This window comes from Capricornis sumatraensis, chromosome 1, assembly GCF_032405125.1.
Source record: "Capricornis sumatraensis isolate serow.1 chromosome 1, serow.2, whole genome shotgun sequence".
Lineage (NCBI taxonomy): Eukaryota > Metazoa > Chordata > Mammalia > Artiodactyla > Bovidae > Capricornis > Capricornis sumatraensis.
This window is the reverse complement of record NC_091069.1, coordinates 99,235,412-99,255,350: the sequence shown is the minus strand read 5'-3', so window position 1 is coordinate 99,255,350 and position 19,939 is coordinate 99,235,412.

Genomic DNA, 19,939 nt, shown 5'->3' with positions numbered 1-19,939 from the left:
AAGTTCCTTAAAAATTAAATGAAGTTATTTACAAAACAGAAACACACTCACAGATGCAGAGACTGAGAAAACAAACTTATCTTCACCAAAGTGGAAAAGTGGTGGGAGAGAATGAATGAGAATTTCCGATTAACATATACACACTACTATATACAAAATATATAATCAATAAGGACCTACTGTATAGCACAGGGAACTCTATTTAAAACTCTGTACATTCTATATGAGCAAAGAATCTGAAAAAAAAAGAACTTATATATAAGCACATCACTAGGGTGTACAAATGAAATTAACAACATTGTAAATTAACTCTATTCCAATGTAAAAGAAAAAGTTTTAATGATTAAGATGATAAATGTTTTGTTGTGCATATTGTACCACATTAAAAAAGTGTTAAAAATATAAAATAAAATTACATAAAAATAAAATACTTAGGAATAAACCTGACTAAGGAGATGAAAGACTTACATGCTAAGAGTCATAATACGCTAAAAGTAAAATTGAAGAGGACTCAAAGAAATGGAAGATACCTCATGCTTTTGGATTGACAGCAGTAATATTTTCACAATGACTATACTACCCAAAGCAATCTACAGATTTAATGCAATCCCTGTCAAATTACCCAGGCCATTTTCCACAGAACTAGAACCAATATTCCTAAAATACACAGGAAATCATACGTGACCCAGAACTGCCAAAGCAATCCTGACAATGAAGAACAAAGCAGGAGACATAACCCTCACAGACATCACACAATACATTGTAAGTTACAGAATTCAAAGCAAAGAGGTCCTGGCTCAAAAACAGATGTGTAAAACAATGGAAAAGGACAGAAACCCCAGTCCCCAACCCAACAGACCTATGGTCTACCCCCATGGCCAATCTTTGACAGAGGAAGCAGGAATACACAAGGGGGAAAAGATATGTTCCTCAGCATGTGGTGCTGGCCAGCCACAGTAAATTCCTGAAAGTAGAACCACATACACACCCTTCAACGAAAAGCAACCCAAAACAGCTTGAGGACTTAAACCGGAAACATCATACCATGCACTCATAGAGAAAAACACAGGCAAAACATTCTCTGACAGCAATCGTTGCGTATTTTTCTTAGATCAATTCTCCCAATAGAAAACAAATAAATAAACAAATGCGACCTAATCAACTCATGAGCTTTTTGCACAGCAAAGGAAGCCATAAACAAAATGAAAAGGTATCTATGGAATGGCAGAAGGTGCCTGAAAATGATGTGACAGAAAAGGCACTCATCTCCAGCTCATTCAGCTCAAATGCAAAAAGCACAAACAACTGAATCAAAAGTTGGGCAGAAGATGTAACAACATAATTCCCCAAAGACTTACAGCTGGCCAACATGGAAAGATGCTCAACATCGATACTGATTAGAGAAATGCAAACCAAAACCATAACGTGGTTTTGATTTGTAACACCTCACACCCATCAGAATGGCCCTCATGAAAAAGTCTACACAAATAATACATGTGGACATGAAAAAATCTACACAAATAAACTCTGGAGAGGGTGTGGAAAAAAGGGAACCCTCCTACACTGTTGGTGTGTGCCTGCTAAGTTGCTTCAGTCATGTCTGACTCTGTGACCCATGGACAAAGGAACCTGGCAGGCTACAGGATTCCTGGACAATCCCCATGGACAGAGGAGCCTGGTGGGCTGCAGTCCATGGGATTCTCCAGGCCAGAATACTGGAGTGGGTAGCCTTTCCCTTCTCCAGGGGATCTTCCCAACCCAAGGATCAAACTCAGGTCTCCCGCATTGCAGGTGGATTCTTTACCAGCTGAGCCACCAGGGAAGCCCAAGAATACTGGGGTGGGTAGCCTATCCCTTCTCCAGGGGATCTTCCCAACCCAGAATCAAACTGGGGTCTCCTTTACTGCATGTGGATTCTTTATCTGCTGAGTTTCCCAGAAAGCCCTAAAATGATAATAGCATCTATTTAACCCAATGTTAGCAGAATGTTTGTTTTACACATCTGTTTTTGTGCCAGGATCTCTTTGTTTTGAGTTCTGTAGCTTACAGTGTATTGTGTGATGTCTGGGAGGGTTATGTCTCCTACTTTGTTCTTCGTTGTCACGACTGCTTTGGGAATCCTGGGTCATGTATGATTTCATGTATATTTTAGGATTATTGGTTCTAGGTTTGGGGATCTGGCTTGTTGTTTTTGATACAGTAGGTTTCCAAAACATTAATTGAGGCCTAATTATAAATAGCATACAGTTAGGAAATCAAAGATTTCCATAGGCAATTTTGTCAGAAGGAAATATTTTTAATGCTGAGGCAAGAATCTTTGTGTGTGTCTTGTTTGACTTAATGTGGAGGCCCCAGAGAGGGTAGCAGGTGGGAAAGGGAAGGATCTGAGATTCAAAGGGGAATTTTATTTTTACTAAAATAAAATGCATGAGTGAATCATGAGAGCAGCAAGAATTTAAAAGATAGGGAAAAATAGATAATGCATGAAAAAAATGTTCATGGGGAGACATCTGAGAAGGACATTTTTGGTATGAAAAGTGAAAGTCCATCAGTCCTGTTGGACTCTCTGTGACCCCACGGACTGTAGTCCATGGAATTCTCTAGGCCAGAATACTGGAGTGGGTAGCCTTTCGCTTCTCCAGGGGATCCTCCCAACCAGGGTTTGAACCCAGGTCTCCCACATTGCAGGTGGATTCTTTACCAGCTGAGCCACAAGGGAAGCTGAGCTTGGACCACCTGAATCAGCAAGACTAACAGGATCCTGTTGACTTACTTCTGGCTCAACCAGTGGGGAGATTCATTTCAGTTCACTTCAGTTCAGTCGCTCAGTCATGGCCAACTCTTTGCAACCCCATGGACTGCAGCACGCTAGGCCTCCCTTTCCATTACCAACTCCTGGAGTTTGCTCAAACTCATGTCCATTGAGTTGGTGATGCCATCCAACCATCTCATCCTCTGTCGTTGCCTTCTCCTTCTGCCTTCAATCTTTCCCAGCATCAGGATCTTTCCAATGAGTCAGTTCTTCACATCAGGTGGCCAAAGTAATGGAGTTTCAGCTTCAGGATCAGTACTTCCAATGAATATTCAGGACTGATTTCCTTTAGGATGCACCGGTTGAATCTCCTTGCAGTCCAAGGGACTCTGAAGAGTCTTCTCCAACATCACAGTTCAAAAGCATCAATTCTTCAGCACTCAGCTTACTTGATTTCTCACATCCATACATGACTACTGGAAAAACCATAGCTTTGATTAGATGGACCTTTGTTGGCAAAGTAATGCCTCTGCTTTTCAATTTGCTTTCTAGGTTGGTCATAACTTTCCTTCCAAGGAGCAAGCTTCTTTTAATTTCATGGCTGCAGTCACCATCTGCAATGGTTTTGGAGCCTAAAAATATAAAGTCTGTCACTGTATCCCCATCTATTTGCCATGGAGTGATGGGACCAGAAGCCATGATCTTAGCTTTCTGAATGTTGAGCTTTAAGCCAACTTTTTCACTCTCCTCTTTCACTTTCATCAAGAAGCTCTTTAGTTCTTCTTCACTTTCTGCCATAAGGGTGGTGTCATCTGCATATCTGAGGTTATTGATATTTCTCCTGGCAATCTTGATTCCAGCTTGTGCTTCTTCCAGCCCAGTATTTCATATGATGTATTCAGCATATACATTAAATAAGCAGGGTGATGATATACAGCCTTAAATACTCCTTTCCCAATTTGGAACCAGTCTGTTGTTCCATGTCCAATTCTGTTGCTTCCTGACCTGCATACAGATTTCTCAAGAGGCAGGTCAGGTGGTCTGGTTTTCCCATCTCTTTCAGAATTTTCCATAGTTTATTGTGATCCACACAGTCAAAGACTTTGGCATAGTCAAGAAAGCAGAAATAGATGTTTTTCTGGAACTCTCTTGCTTTTTCCATGATCCAGCGGATGTTGGCAATTTGATCTCTGGTTCCTCTGCCTTTTCTAAAACCAGCTTGAACATCAGGAAGTTCACGGTTCATGTATTGCTGAAGCCTGCCTTGGAGAATTTTGAGCATTACTTTACTAGTGTGTGAGATGAATGCAATTGTGCGGTAGTTTGAACATTCTTTGGCACTGCCTTTCTTTGGAATTGCAATGAAAACTGACCTTCTCCAGTCCTGTGGCCACTGCTGAGTTTTCCAAATTTGCTGGCATATTGAGTGCAGCACTTCCACAGCAGCATCTTTCAGGATTGAAATAGCTCAACTGGAATTCCATCACCTCCACTAGCTTTGTTCATAGTGATGCTTTCTAAGGCCCATTTGACTTCACATTCCAGGATGTCTGGCTCTAGATGAGTGATCACACCATTGTGATTACCTTGGTCATGAAGATCTTTTTTGTACAGTTCTTTTGTGTATTCTTGCCACCTCTTCTCAATATCTTCTGCTTCTGTTAGGTCCATACCATTTCTGTCCTTTATCGAGCCCATCTTTGCATGAAATGTTCCCTTGGTATCTCTAATTTTCTTGAAGATATCTCTAGTCTTTCCCATTCTATTGTTTTCCTCTATTTCTTTGCATTGATCACTAAAGAAGGCTTTCTTATCTCTCCTTGCTATTCTTTGGAACTCTGCATTCAGATGCTTATATCTTTCCTTTTCTCCTTTGCTTTTCACCTCTCTTCTTTTCACAGCTATTTGTAAGGCCTCCACAGACAGCCATTTTGCTTTTTTTGCATTTTTTTTTCTTGGGGATGGTCTTGATTCCTGTCTCCTGTACAATGTCATGAACCTCTGTCCATAGTTCCCTTGGTATCTCTAATTTTCTTGAAGAGATCTCTAGTCTTTCTTATTCTATTGTTTTCCTTTATTTCTTTGCACTGATCACTGAGGAAGGCTTTCTTATCTCTCCTTGGAACTCTGCATTCAAATGGGTGTATCATTCCTTTACTCCTTTGCTTTTTGCTTCTCTTCATTTCACAGCTATTTGTAAGGCCTCCCCAGACAGTCATTTGGTGTTTTTGCATTTGTTTTTCTTGGGGATGGCCTTGATCCCTGTCCCCTGTACAATGTCATGAACCTCTGTCCATAGTTTTTCAGGCACTCTGTTATCAGATCTAATCCCTTAAATCTATTTGTTACTTCCACTGTATAATCATAAAGGATTTGATTTAGGTCATGCCTAATGGTCTAGTGGTTTTCCCTACTTTTTCAATTTAATTCTGAATTTGGGAATAAGGAGTTCATGATCTGAGCCACAGTCAGCTCCCAGTCTTGTTTTTGCTGACCTTATAAAGCTTCTCCATCTTTGGCTGCTAAGAATATAATCAATCTGATTTTGGTATTGACCATCTGGTGATATCCATGTGTAGAGTCTTCTCTTGTGTTGTTGCAAGAGAGTGTTTGCTATGACCCGTGCGTTCTCTTGGCAAAACTCTACTGGCCTTTGCCCTGCTTCATTTTGTACTCCAAAGCCAAAATTTCCTGTCATCCCAGGTGTTTCTTGACTTCCTACTTTTTTTGCATTCCAGTGCCCTATAATGAAAAGGACATTGGGTGTTAGTTCTAGAAAGTTTCATAGGTCTTCATAGAACTGTTCAGCTTCGGCTTCTTCAGCATTACTGATTGGGGCATAGATTTGGATTACTGTGATATTGAATGGTTTGCCGTGGAAATGACAGAAATCATTCTGTTGTTTTTGAGATTGCATCCAAATACTGCATTTCAGACTCTTTTGTTGACTCTGATGGCTACTCCATTTCTTCTAAGGGATTCTTGCCCATAAGAGTAGATATAATGGTCATCTGAGTTAAATTCACCCATTCCGGTCCATTTTAGTTTGCTGATTCCTAGAATGTTGATGTTCAAAGAATCTGCCTGCCAGTGCAGGAGACATGTGTTCAATCCCTGGGTCAGGAAGATCCCCTGGAGAAGGAAGTGGCAACCCACACCAGTATTCTTGCCTGGAGAATCCCACAGACAGAGGAGTCTAGTGGGCTACAGTCCCTGGTATCGGTTCATGGTATCGCAAGAGTCGGACATGACTAAGCAACTTCACTCACTCATTCACTACAAATCAATGCTGCTGCTGCTAAGTTGCTTCAGTCATGTCCAACTCTGTGTGACCCCATAGACGGCAGCCCATGAGGCTCCCCCATCCCTGGGATTCTCCAGGCAAGAACACTGGAGTGGGTTGCCATTTCCTTCTCCAATGCATGAAAGTGAAAAGTGAAAGTGAAGTTGCTCAGTCGTGTCTGACTCTTCACGACCCCATGGACTGTGGCCCACCAGGCTCCTCTGTCCATGGGATTTTCCAGGCCTGAGTGCTGGAGTGGGGTGCCATTGCCTTGAGAGAAAGACAAACAGCCAGGTGAGTAAAATGAAAAAACAAGAACAAAAACATGAGAAAGAAGGAATTTCACACAGAGGACACAGGATGAACACGGGCAAGGATATCCCACCTTCCTAGTAATTAGAAAATGTAAAATAAAGCCATGTGATAGCCTTTATATCACTGGACTGGCAAAAACTGGCACAATGTAAAATGTCCCAGACGTTGGTAGGAACATGAAGCAAGAAATGCTTACCCTGTAAAGCAGTGGTCCCTAAATTTTTTTGGCAGCAGAGACCGGTTTCATGGAAGACAAATTTTCCATGGACTGGGGTGGGAAAGATGGTTTCAGGATCTTTCAAGCACATTACATTTATTCTGCACTCCACCTCTCTTATTATTACATCAGTCCCACCTCAGATCATCAGGCTTTAGACTCCGGAGGTTGGGGACCCCTGCTCTAAAAGATGCTAACGTGGAGAAAGCTAGGGATCACCTAATACAGTTGGAGATGTGTCTACCCAGTGATCCAGTGCTGTCCCCTCACTAGACAAGCTCTCCAGTGGGTTCGCAAGAGAATTCTGGAAAGCTGATACTGCAGTAGAAGACCTTGAGCTCACCTCCTCTTATGAGCACAGCAAAACCACAACTGATTAACCATCAATAAAACAGACTGGAACCTAGCAAACAAGTTGTTGTTATTCAGTCACCTAAGTTGAGCCACACTCTTTGCGACACCATGGATGGCAGCACGCTAAGCTTCCTTGTCCTTCACTAGCTTCTGGAGTTTGCTCAAGTTCATATCCATTGAGTCGCTGATGCTATCTAACCATCTCATCCTCTGTCATCCTCTGCTGCAAACAAGATATTCTACTCCTAAAGACAAAGAAGAAACCACAATGAGATGGTAGGAGGTGATACATTGCCTAGATAATCAAATCTCTTACCACATGGGTCAGTGACTCATAAACTGGAGAATAATTATTTTGCAGAGGTTCTCCCACACAAGTGAGAGTTCTGAGTCCCACACCAGCCTGGGAGTTTGGCATTGGGAGGAGAAGCCCCCAGAGCATTTGATTTGAAGGCCAGCAGGGCTTGACAGCAGGTGCCCCATGGGACTGGGGGAAACAGACACTACAGCCATGGAAGGGGCCCATGATCCAAGGCAGAAGTAGCGGCTTCCTAGAGGGCTGGGCCATGCCTACCTGCTGGTCTGCAGGGTCTCCTAAGGATGTGGGGGGGTGGGGTGACTGTGGCTCATTCTGGCGGAAGGACACTGGGAGCGGAAGTATCAGGGAGCATTCATCAGCACGAGCTCTCCTGGACAGCTGCATTTTAGCACCAAGACCTGACCCCACCAACATCCTATAGGCTCCAGTGACGCAATGCCTCAGGCCAAGCAACCAACAGGGAGGGAACCCAGTCCTACCCATGAGCAGACAGGCCTGAAGACTTCCTGAGCCCACAGCACCCACCTCTAGATGCACCACTTGACAGGACTCTACCCACCAAAGCGCCAAGACCCAGGTCTACCCACGGGTGGGCCAGTACCAGCACCCTCCCACCAGGACACCCAAACAAGCCTCTAGACAGTCTCATGCACTAGGGTGTAGATACCAGAAGCAAGAAAATTACAGTCCTACAGCCTGCAGAGATGAGTCTGCTAACACAGATCAGAACCTACCCTGGGACCAGCTGGCCCCTGGGTGATGAGAGGGAGGTGTTACTGATGGGGCAACAGGACATTCCCTACAGAGGCCACTTCTCCAAGGTCAAGAAACTTAACTAACCTTCCACATGCATAAAAATACACATAGAAATTGACACAAAATGAGATAGCAAAGGAATACATTTCAGTGGTGGTTTAGTTACTACGTCATGTCCAACTCTTGTGACCCCATGGACTGTAGCCCCCTAGGCTCCTCTGTCCATGGGATTCTCCAGGCAAGAATCCTAGAGTGGGTTACCATACCCTTCTTGAGGGGATCTTTCTGACCCAGGCATTGAACCCAAGTCTCCTGCATTACAGGGAAATTCTTTCCTGACTGAGCCACCAGGGAAACCCAATGTTTTACAAGATGGAACAAAATAAAATCCCAGGAGAATAAGTGGAGAAGGCAATTTACCTGAGAGAGGGTTCAGAGCAACGATTGTAAAGATGATCCAAGAACTCAGGAATAGAATGGAGAAACAGCAAGAGAAATTAAAGGAACTTTTAAACAAGAGTTAGAAATTATAAAGAACCACCCAGCAGAGCTGAAGCCTACAACTACTGAAATGAAAATACATGAGAAGAAATCAATAGCAGAAAAACTAGGCAGAAGTTAAGTGAGAAGACAGAGTGGTGGATATCACTGCCATGGAATGGGGGGAAAAAAAAGAATGAAAGAAAATGAGGACAGTTTAAGAGACCTATGGAATAACATCAAATACACCAATGTTTGCATTATTGGTGCAATAATGGGGTTCCAGAAGAAGAAAGAAAGGCCTGGAGAAATGGCACACCCCTATGGATAACAGTATGCAAATTCCTTTAAAAAAATTACAGCTATCATATGATCCTACAATCCCACTCGTGGGCATATATCCAGCCAGGAAAGGCAAAAATTCTAACTCAAAAAGATACATGCACCCCAGAATTCACAGTAGCACTGTTTACAAACAGCCAAGGCATGGAAGCAACCTAAATGTCCATTGACAGACAAATGGATAAAGATGTGGTGCATAGATACAATAGAATACTATTTAGCCATAGAAAAGAATGAAACAATGCCAATTGCTGCAGCATGGATGGACCTAGAGAAGTGAAGCCAGACAAAGAAAAATATCATATGATATCATTTATATGTTGAATCTAAAAGAAATTATGCAAATAAACCTATGTACAAAGCAGAAATATACTCATATAGAAAACCAACTTTCAGTTAACATAGGGGAAAGTGAGGAGGGGTAAATTAAGAATTTGTGATTAACAAGTACACACTACTATATATAAAATAGATTACAAGGATCTCATGTATAGCACAGGGAACTCTACTATTTTGTAATAACCTATAAAGGAAACAATGGAAACAGTGGCTGATTTTTTGGGCTCCAAAATCACTGCAGATGGTGATTGCAGCCACAAAATTAAAAGACGCTTACTCCTGGGAAGGAAAGTTATGACCAACCTAGACAGCATATTAAAAAGCAGAGACATTACTTTGTCAACAAAGGTTCATCTAGTCAAGGCTATGGTTTTTCCAGTGGTCATGTATGGATGTGAGAGTTGGACTATAAAGAAAGCTGAGCACTGAAGAATTGATGCTTTTGAACTGTGGTGTTGGAGAAGACTCTTGAGAGTCCCTTGGACTGCAAGGAGATCTAACCAGTCCATCCTAAAGGAAATCAGTCCTGGTTGTTCATTGGAAGGACTGATGTTGAAGCTGAAACTTTGGCCACCTGATGTGAAGAGCTGACTCATTGGAAAAGACCCTGATGCTGGGAAAGATAGAGGGCAGGAGGAGAAGGGGACAACAGAAGATGAGATGGTTGGATGGCGTCACCAACTCGATGGGCATGGGTTTGGGTGGACTCCAGGAGTTGGTGATGGACAGGGAGGCCTGGTGTGCTGCAGTTCATGGGGTCACGAAGAGTTGGACACAACTGAGCAATTGAACTGATAAGGGAAAAGAATCTGAAAGAGTAGATATAGAAGTGTATAACTGAATCACTTTTCTGTACACCTGAAACTAACACCATATTGTAAATAAACTATACTTCAATAAAAAATAAAAGGTTTAATATCAAGATTCTTTGTGGAAATTTCTGGCAGGTCTAGATTAAAGGAGCCTAGAACTGAACTCAACTGAACATGATAACTATGAGGTCATAACCCCCAGAATAAATGCTAAATCCCTGTCAAACTTCTTAGCCTTTTTTTTTCCCCATTTCTGGTAGGTAACCCCTTTAAACATCTGAAACTAACATTGACTGAGTCAAGGAGGGCTAATGAGATTTCCCTGGATAGTGCTTTGTTGTTTAAAATAAAGTAACCAGAAAGAGTACAAAAGAGTAAAACAAAAAAAGAGCCTATGTGAAAAAGAACCAGAGCTCATTTTGGAAAAAAAAAAAAAAGCTTAATCTTTATTTGGCTATATTTGGTAGAAGTGTAATTTTAGAGAGAAAAAGAGTGTTTCAGAAGATATTAAATTCTAGTTTTGTTAATTGAGGTGTATTGACTAAGGCTGAGTTCCCAGATAGTTCTTTGCTGTTATGTTATACTGTTTCAATGTTTAACTAATTTATTAAAAGGATACTCTGAGTTTCTAAAGCTTATTTCAGTAATCATTAGGATAGAGATCAGATGCCCCATGACCTACAACCAGATCATGCATAATTAAAAGGCCTGTCTCCAATTAAGATGGAAAGGCCTTTATTAGCTACTCTGAACTATCTCCTCTACAGCAAAAGTGATGGGAATTGACTCTTGGATTAATATTTCCACTTAGGGCACTGCACTTGTCTATATAGAGGACTATTGACCTCAAAATCATCTTAAAACACTGCTCAGAGAAAAAGCTATCTGATCAGGTTAAGGAGAAGATGACATCTGAAGTGGAGAGCTGACCCAAGACGCTGGACCAGACATGCATACCAATCACTTTGATAACTGCTTACATGTTTGCTTAGGAACCAACTGTATTTCATGCTTTTATTCAGAGTTAAGTTAACCCAACTGCGTGGTTTATGGTCAGTTACCTATACACAGTGGGCTTCCCTGATGGCTCAGATGGTAAAGAATCTGCCTGCAATGTGAGAGACCTGGGTTCAATCCCTGGGTTGAGAAGATCCCCTGGAGCAGGGAATGGCTACCCACTCCAGGATTCTTGCCTGGAGAATTCCATGGATAGAAGAGGCTGGTGGGCTACAGTCCATGGTATCACAAAGAGCCGAATGCAACTGAGCTACTAATACACACAATATACTAATATACCCAATATTCTTGGGTTACTTTGGTGGATTTCTCCACTCCGTGGCCCTTATTGGTTGGCTCTTAGGACATTTATTCTAGAGGAAAGAAATCATTGTCTGTTTCGGAGACTATTGACATCACTAGGTGGATTTTCCTCACCTAGCCAATCAGTAATATTGCTCTGACCTTGACCATTAATATGAATTTTCCTCTAAAGTTACTCAAGCTCAATCAAGGAAACAAGAAAAAATTTAGCCTAAATTTTATGGATGGATTCTTGTGATTAACATCAGGCTATTGGTCATTTAAGCTTAAAAACTCCCTTTTTGGGGGGAACAATTAAATACTAAGCCTAGTAACACTGGGAAATTGGGCTGGGTGTCTTATGGACAATGCCAATAGATAATTTCCCTTGAAGATAAGAATTGGTATAGACTAAGTCAGATGACCTGGGGTATACTGGGCTGCACCTAGTGGAACTTTATAACTTGTTATTTATGACCTTACTAGAGCTTCCCAGGTGGCTCATGGCAAAGAACCCACCTGCCAGTGCAGGAGGTGCAAGTTTGATCCCTGGGTTGGGAAGATCCCCCAGAGAAGGAAAAGGCAACTTACTCCAGTATTCTTTCCTAGAAAATCCAATGGACAGAAGAGCCTGGCAGGCTACAATCTATGGGGTCTCATCGGACATGACTGAGCAACTAAGTGAACACACATATGACCTTACTAATCCTGCTATTAGTAGCTGTATTATTTCTAGATCCCCTTTCAGTAATCTCATAAACAAACTGTGTTAACAAGGTAGTATTTAAAGAAAAAAGATCACCAGACACTCAGAAGACTGCATACGAGCCTACACACACTTCTGGTCTTTTCATCGACCTTCAGTGGGGATGGAGCTGCGTCTCCTTGGCTGGGGTGTTCATGAGCACCATCTGCAGGCTGCAACCATGTTCAGGTGAAAAACCTCAGGGTGAGGTCTATCAGAAAGTTCACCAGCTCATTCCCCTCACTGTCGCCTTTTACCTGGGTTCCTGTGGGGAATTAGGCACCTCAGGTCCGTGGGAGCCCCTGGACTCCCTGTTCACTCTTTTCTACCAAGTGTTCCCTTCTTTCTACCATGATAGAGGCTCTCCTCTTTTGCTGTGTCAACTACAAATTGGCATTTGCCATCTTCCTCTACAAGGATTAAATCAGGTGCTGCTGTAGCTACTGATTTTCAACGCTCCCTAAAAGGAGTTCAGGGTGGAGAGCAGAAATGCAGCATTCTGTGCTCAGGTGAGGAGGGGGAGCCCCAACTCCTCATATCTGTTGTTGCTTAGTCACTCAGTTCAGTTCAGTTGCTCAGTCGTGTCCGACTCTTTGCGACCTCATGAATTGGGCCAGGCCTCCCTGTCCATCACCAACTCCCAGAGTTCACTCAGACTCACATCCATTGACTCAGTGATGCCATCTAGCCTTCTCATCCTCGGTCGTCCCCTTCTCCTGCCCCCAATCCCTCCCAGCATCAGAGTCTTTTCCAATGAGTCAACTCTTCGCATGAGGTGGCCAAAGTACTGGAGTTCCAGCTTTAGCATCATTCCTTCCAAAGAAATCCCAGGGTTGATCTCCTTCAGAATGGACTGGTTGGATCTCCTTGCAGTCCAAGGGACTCTCAAGAGTCTTCTCCAACACCACAGTTCAAAAGCATCAATTCTTCGGTGCTCAGCCTTCTTTACAGTCCAACTCTCACATCCATACATGACCACAGGAAAAACCATAGCCTTGACTAGACGGACCTTAGCCGGTAAAGTAACTCAGTCATGTCCAACTCTTTGCACCCCCATGGACTGTAGCCAGCCAGCCTCCTGTGCCCATGGGATTCCCAAGGCAAGAATACTGGAGGGGGTTGCTATTTCCTTCTTCAGGGGATCTTCCCTACCCAGGGATCAAACCTGAGTCTCCTGCATTGGCAGGCAGGTTCTTCACTGACTGAGCCACCAGGGAAGCCCCTCCTATTTAGAAAAACACTAAAATCCTTCATAGTGACGACTGCTCCTCTTGACTAGTAGAAACCTTATGTGAAAATATATGTGCAGACGGCACACACTTCTTCACCAAAATCACATATATACTGACGTTCCCCCTGTATCTTTGGAGTATTCTCTCAGAACTATCTGAGATGCCGTCCCTTGGACCACAGAATCCTCATTTCGCTCCAAATAAAACTTAATTTTGCAACTCTCACATTGTGCATTTAGAAAAATTTTTCCTCTTAAGTTTTAGCTTAGTGCAACCTGTTTTCCTTGGACTGCAAGGAGATCAAAACCGTCAACCCTAAAGGAAATCAACCCTGAATATTCATTGGAAGGACTGATGCTGAAGCTTCAGTACTTTGGCCACCTGATTCAAAGAGCTGACTCACTGGAAAAGACCCTGATGCTGGGAAAGGTTGAAAGCAGGAGAGGAAGAGGATGACAGAGGGTGAGATGGTTGGATGGCATCACTGAGTCAATGAACATGAGTTTGAGCAAGTTGGGGAGTTGGTGATGGACAAGTCTGGTGTGCTGCAGTCTATGGGGTCCCAAAGAGTTGGACACGACTTAGTGACTGAACAACAACATTCTGCATTCCAACGTTATTCCTCCTGACAGTAGGACATTGTTCCTTCCCCAATGGTGGCTTAATTTCTTAGGGTTACTTGCCTTCCAGGAATCCAATGCCACTGCCAAAAAATGGCATTTTTGTTTTTCATATTTATCTTCTGTGTTTGTTCTCCAAAACTGAACACTTTAAGAGCAACATCTACCAATTCAGAAAGTGCATTAGGTTCATTCCAAATGCACTCATTTTGGCAATATTTCTCCTAATATGAGGCACTTTGTACCCTGTCTCTTCAAAAAATGCCAAATTTACCATTCTAATATTTTCGGGGACCTTGGGACCTGCATTAGTATGTCTGTAGGCCCTATAAAGCTTTTCCAAGAATTCAAAGGAGTATTTATTATGAATTTCTTGCATTTTGTTCAAGTGGCTTTGCTTTCATTCCCTTTTTCAAAGACCCCCATCAGCTTGCACCTTTGGGAGTGCTCTGATAAGGGCACCCCTCCCTCACCAGGGTCCCAGTGTGGTGCAGCTGCGGGTGCTGCCAAGAGGGCTTCAGGTGGAACAGATCCTCTCTGTAAGGAGGGTTGCAGTCTTTCCAATTAAAGGAGTCTGAGAAACCCACCTGGCTGGTTGTTTGCATTTAGGTCCTCTAAAAGCTGATTGTGGGGCGAGTGGTAAAGACCCCACCGGCCAATGAAGGACACATAAGAGACGCAGGTTTGATCCCTGAGTTAAGAAGGTCCTCTGGAGGAAGGCATGGCGACCCACTCGAGTATTCTCTCCTGGAGAATCCCATGCACAGAGGAACCTCCCGGGTTACAGTCCAGAGGGTCACAGAAAGTCAGACATGACTGAAGCAACACAGTACATAGCTGATTACGTAAGACAAATTGCCTGCCTTGGGAGTGGTTTCTGACTCAAATTGGGGGCCCTGTTAGGTCTTAGATGGCAATACCAGGCCAAGTTCCTGTGCCCCAGGAACTAACACTGGATTTTCTAATTGATTCCTATGAGGAGGGGTAGTCCTGGGTTTCCCTACTGGCTCAGTGGGTTCAGAATCCACCTACCAATGCAGGAGACAAAGGTTCGATTCCTGGTCCTGGAAGATCCCACATGCCGTGGCACAACTAAGGACAATGACTAAGCCTGTGCTCTAGAGCCTGGGAGCCACAACTTTTATAGCCAAATGCCCCGGGAAGCAAACTCAGTCAGAAGGACAGTGTGGATAGTGGAGTGCAATGTATCACACCGGTGGGTCCGAGGCAGAGCTTCCTCTAGCCAGGGACCCTGATTTTTGTGACAACCTTTTATACCCAAAGCATACATGCCCAAGCCCACAACCCCCAAATTCTTTAAAGGCCACCCTGGACAATGTTAGTACAAGATACAATCAGGTAACAGCCATAAATTTACATTCTTGGTCATGCAGTCTAACTTACATCAATGGGTATTATTAAGATTACAGATAGTGAATGATTACATAGAGGTCACTGCATTCCTATTGGCTCTGGGAGGTCTAGGTATGGGGTCAGCCTGGTCTGATTTCCAGGTTCCCGGGAGGCCTGCCGGTTGTTGGTGTTTTATCTCCAAGGCCTCCCAGATACATAGTCCAAAGTTCACCGAGAGTGTAAGATGAAGTTGCCTTTCTTTTAAAATGGAGTCACTCCAGTCACCGCAACCTGCTTCTTTCTTTCCTCACAGTTACTGAATCCTGTGTACCCTAGTGCCTGCGCTCGGCAGCATGAGAAGCTGCAAGGAGAAGCCTGCATACCACGACCAGAGGGTAGCCCCTGCTGACCGCTAGAGAAAGCGCTCGATGCAACAAAGACCCAGCACAGCCGAATGAATAAATCTTTAAAAAGGAGGGGTAGTCCTAAGCACGTCAGGAATTGCAGCTGGATAGGCACAGAAATTGGGTTGAAAAACGTCTAGCGATTCTTCCCTCTAACAGGGTGCTCCACTCACAAAACAAACTGGCTTAATCCACAGAAGAAAAAACAAAAAAGCTCCAAACAAAAGGAAATAAAGTTTCTGGCTGTACACACCAGAGGGACTACCTTATCTATGGGGGCAGCACTTCAGCTCCTAAATGTTGATTCCTTGCTTCAGCTGCCCGGTGCTGAGGCAGCCAGAACTCTGAAGAGAAGCTCCTTGGCCAAGTGGTCCTGGCAACTGTCAGTGCCTTTTCCGAATATTCCCCAACCAGGATGGCTGGCTGTGAGCCCGAAGGCTCCTGGCAGGTTTCATCAAAACTTGTTACCAAGTCTAATTTTATACTTCTCGCCACACAATAGACCAGAGGCAAGTTGCTGGGGAAAGGAATAAGGACTTGACTGAGAATGCCAGCAGACCAAAAATAAAACAGACTACCACCCCTGCGCCCCAGGGAGCCATCTTGCCTGAGTTAGAATTCTGGCTTCTTTTATACTAAGGGGGGCGGGGCAGGGAGGCGGGGAAGGGAGGGCGGAAACAAGTCAAACACTTCCTGGTTCACCTCCACCTCTGGAGAGGACCTGTGAATTTCTTCCTCTCTGCAGTCAGTCACGGGTGAACTTCATCTGGCTCTCTCCTCGGAGCTAATCTGAGGTCGCTTTGGCTTAATGATCATTACTTGGGCTGCAGGGTTCTCAGAGATAGGCCATTATGTCGAATTAAAGCTTACGGGCAACATCCCTTTAGTGATTAGCTTGTAACAGAATTCAAAGTTTTTCCCTACTACAAAAAGTTTTTGTCAATATCTGAGATGGAATCCAATGGCACCCCACTCCAGTACTCTTGCCTGGGAAATCCCATGGACGGAGGAGTCTGGTAGGTTGCAGTCCATGGGGTCTCGCAGACTCGGACACGACTGAGCAACCTCACTTTCACTTTTCACTTTCATGCATTGGAGAAGGAAATGGCAACCCACTCCAGTGTTCTTGCCTGGAGAATCCCAGGGATAGGGGAGCCTGGTGGGCTGCCGTCTATGAGGTCGCACACAGTCGGACACGACTGAAGCGACTTAGCAACAGCAGAGATGGAGAACCAAAATATATGTTCTTAATTATATCTTTTGATCTGTACAAATAAAAGAACATATTTATTTAATCAAGAATGAATCTTTTTCAAATTCTGAGGTTTGGAAGAGCGAAGGAAAAGGAGGGCATATAATTTTGGTGTCAGCTGCTTAAAATGATAATGTGGTGTTGTTTGTTGTTTAGTCGCTAAGTTGTGTCCCACTCTTTGCTCTTAATACAGAGGAACCTCACTTAATGCTGATGCCAGGGGAAAAGTAATAAAGATCTCCACTTCTGGCTTACCTAGGGGACCTTGGAGCAGAGAGCCCCAGGGCATCCCCAAGAGCCTTTAAAAAGATCTCTGAAGTCAGTCATTTGCATTGTAATATTAAGACTTTCTTTGTCTTTTTATACTTGTTCTCAGACTTGTGGACAGTGGACATTCTCAGAGGTTATATGACATGTTACATCACAAGAGACTGGATGCTGCTACTGCTAAGTTGCTTCAGTCGTGTCCGACTCTGTGTGACCCCATAGACGGCAGCCCACCAGGCTCCTCCGTCCATGGGATCTTCCAGGCGAGAGTACTGGAGTGGGGTGCCATTGCCTTCTCCTAAGAGACTGGATATGAGAATTCAACTCTCTTGTTAAGTTAGACATTTCCAAACTCTAAGTATGGATATGTAGTGCTATGTAGAATAATACCACTGTTCTCAATATGTCTGTTTGTTTTGGAAAGTAGAGTTATTTTCCATAAAATATATGGTATTTATATTAATACATAGACAGTTTATTGTCATTATTTAAAATAAGAAGAGACACTTTGCCTTCCAAGGCAGGGAGGCGCGAATTAGATCGCTGGTTGGGGGGCTGGTATCCCACGTGTCTTGCAGCCAAAATAACAAAAAATAGAACAGAAACAATATTATAACAGGTTCAATAGGCTTTTAAAAAATGGTCCACATGAAATCTTTAACAAGAAAATAAATGTTTAAAACACTCACCATCTTAATTTCTAACATAGTAAATACCGACAGACATAACTAAAAGCACTTTGGAATCCTTAATCATTTTTTAAAAATGTAGACGTTTGCAAACTGCCGGCTCCCAGTTTATGACAGAAATCTTTGCCGGCATCCCCCTTTGCTACCATGGTATCTGTCTCCCTGGAATGGCAAAAGGACCACCAAGACTGGCTTGGCCAGTTCTGAAAGGAGATTTCAGTTCAGTGCAGTGCAGTCGCTCAGTCATGTCGAACTCTTTGCGACCCCATGCATCGCAGCACACCAGGCCTCCCTGCCCATCACCAACTCCCGGAGTTCACTCAGACTCACGTCCATCGAGTCAGTGATGCCATCCAGCCATCTCATCCTCTGTCGTCCCCCTCTCCTCCTGCCCCCAATCCCTCCCAGCATCAAAGTATTTTCCAATGAGTCAGCTCTTCGCATGAGGTGGCCAAAGTACTGGAGTTTCAGCTTTAGCTGAACATTCCTTCCAAAGAAATCCCAGGACTGATCTCCTTCAGAATGGACTGGTTGGATCTCCTTGCAGTCCAAGGGACTCTCAAGGGTCTTCTCCAACACCACAGTTCAGAAGCATCAATTCTTACATTTTATATATTTTTTCTAAGTCTCAGCACCCTCAGGGATGTGTCTGGGTATCTCCTGATGATCAGGGCAACGAGTCCCTGTGGATATCATTATTTGTTCTTGTTCAGTCCCTAAGTTGTATCCAACTCTTTGCAACCCCATGGACTGCAGCACACCAGGCACTTCTCTCCTTCATTATCTCCTGGAGTTTGCTCAAACTCATGTCCATTGAGTCTATGATGCTATCTAACCATCTCATCCTCATATCATCATAGTTGGAAGTTTCAGACTGGAGCAGTCTAACTTGCTTGTGGTATCTAGAATTCCGGAGGTGTTGCAGGGAAAAGCCAATTCTGACTCCACCTTGGAACTGTTTCTTTGACTTGCTTTCCATTGCTTTGTGGATAAATATATATTGATGATATATATCCCGTCACAAACAGAGTTTGCTCAAACTCATGTCCATTGAGTCGATGCCATCCAACCATTTTGTCCTCTGTTGCCCAGTTTTTCTCCTGCCCTCAATCTTTCCCAGCATCAAGATCTTTTCCAATGAGTTGGCTCTTCCCCTGCCCATCTCCCTGAGTGTTAAAGTGCCTTTTTTCAGGATTCTGTCCACCTATAGATGGCAGGAAGGAAGAAATACACACACCCGCCTGCTTGAGGCAGGTCATTCTAGGAGGTATGTGCAAGATTAATGTCTTTTTTACTTTGTTTCCTGACCTCCCCTGCCCATTTCTGAGCCATAAAATAACCTGGCATCCAGACCCCGAACAAGATGATTATTTCAAGACATTAGTCTGCCATTTTCTCAGTCAGCTTTCCAAATAAAGTCATATTCCTTGTCTCGGCACCTTGTGTCTCAGATTCATTCACCTGTCCTGCACCTATCAAATCAGCCTGAACTAAGGCAACAGTGGGATGTCTGCTTTACAAAAGTTAACCAACATGACTCAGAAAGATATTAATAAATGATGTTCCTTAAAAGCCATCTGAGTTGGCTTCCACTTTGGGAGCATCCTACACAGGCCAATGCATGTAATAATTGTTCAAATGGAGCTCAGAAAGGAAGGAAAAGTTCATTTGCTGGAATAATTTAGAATAGATTTCAGCAGACATTTTTGGGGATGGGGATTCTTCCCTGGTGTCTCAAATGGTGAAGAATCCACGTGGAATGCTGGAGACCTGGATTTGGTCCCTGGGTCAGGAAGATCCCCTGGAAAAGAGAATGGCTACCCACTCCAGTGTTCTTGCCTGGAGAATCCCAGGGACAGAGGAACCTGGTGGGCTACAGTCCATGGGGTCACAGAGAGTCAGACACGACTAAGTGACTAACACTACTGGATATGGAGAACTTTTCAGCTGCCAGACAATCTGGCCAAAACCCTTCAAAGCCACTTCCTAGTGTGATGGCAGTCTTCTCCTTAAGCTCCCATTGGGAAGGCAGGCCTGCCCCGCCCACAGTGGTGAGGAACTAGCCTGGTATGGAAATGCCACCACAGGGCTCAACCCCGGGCTGTCAGT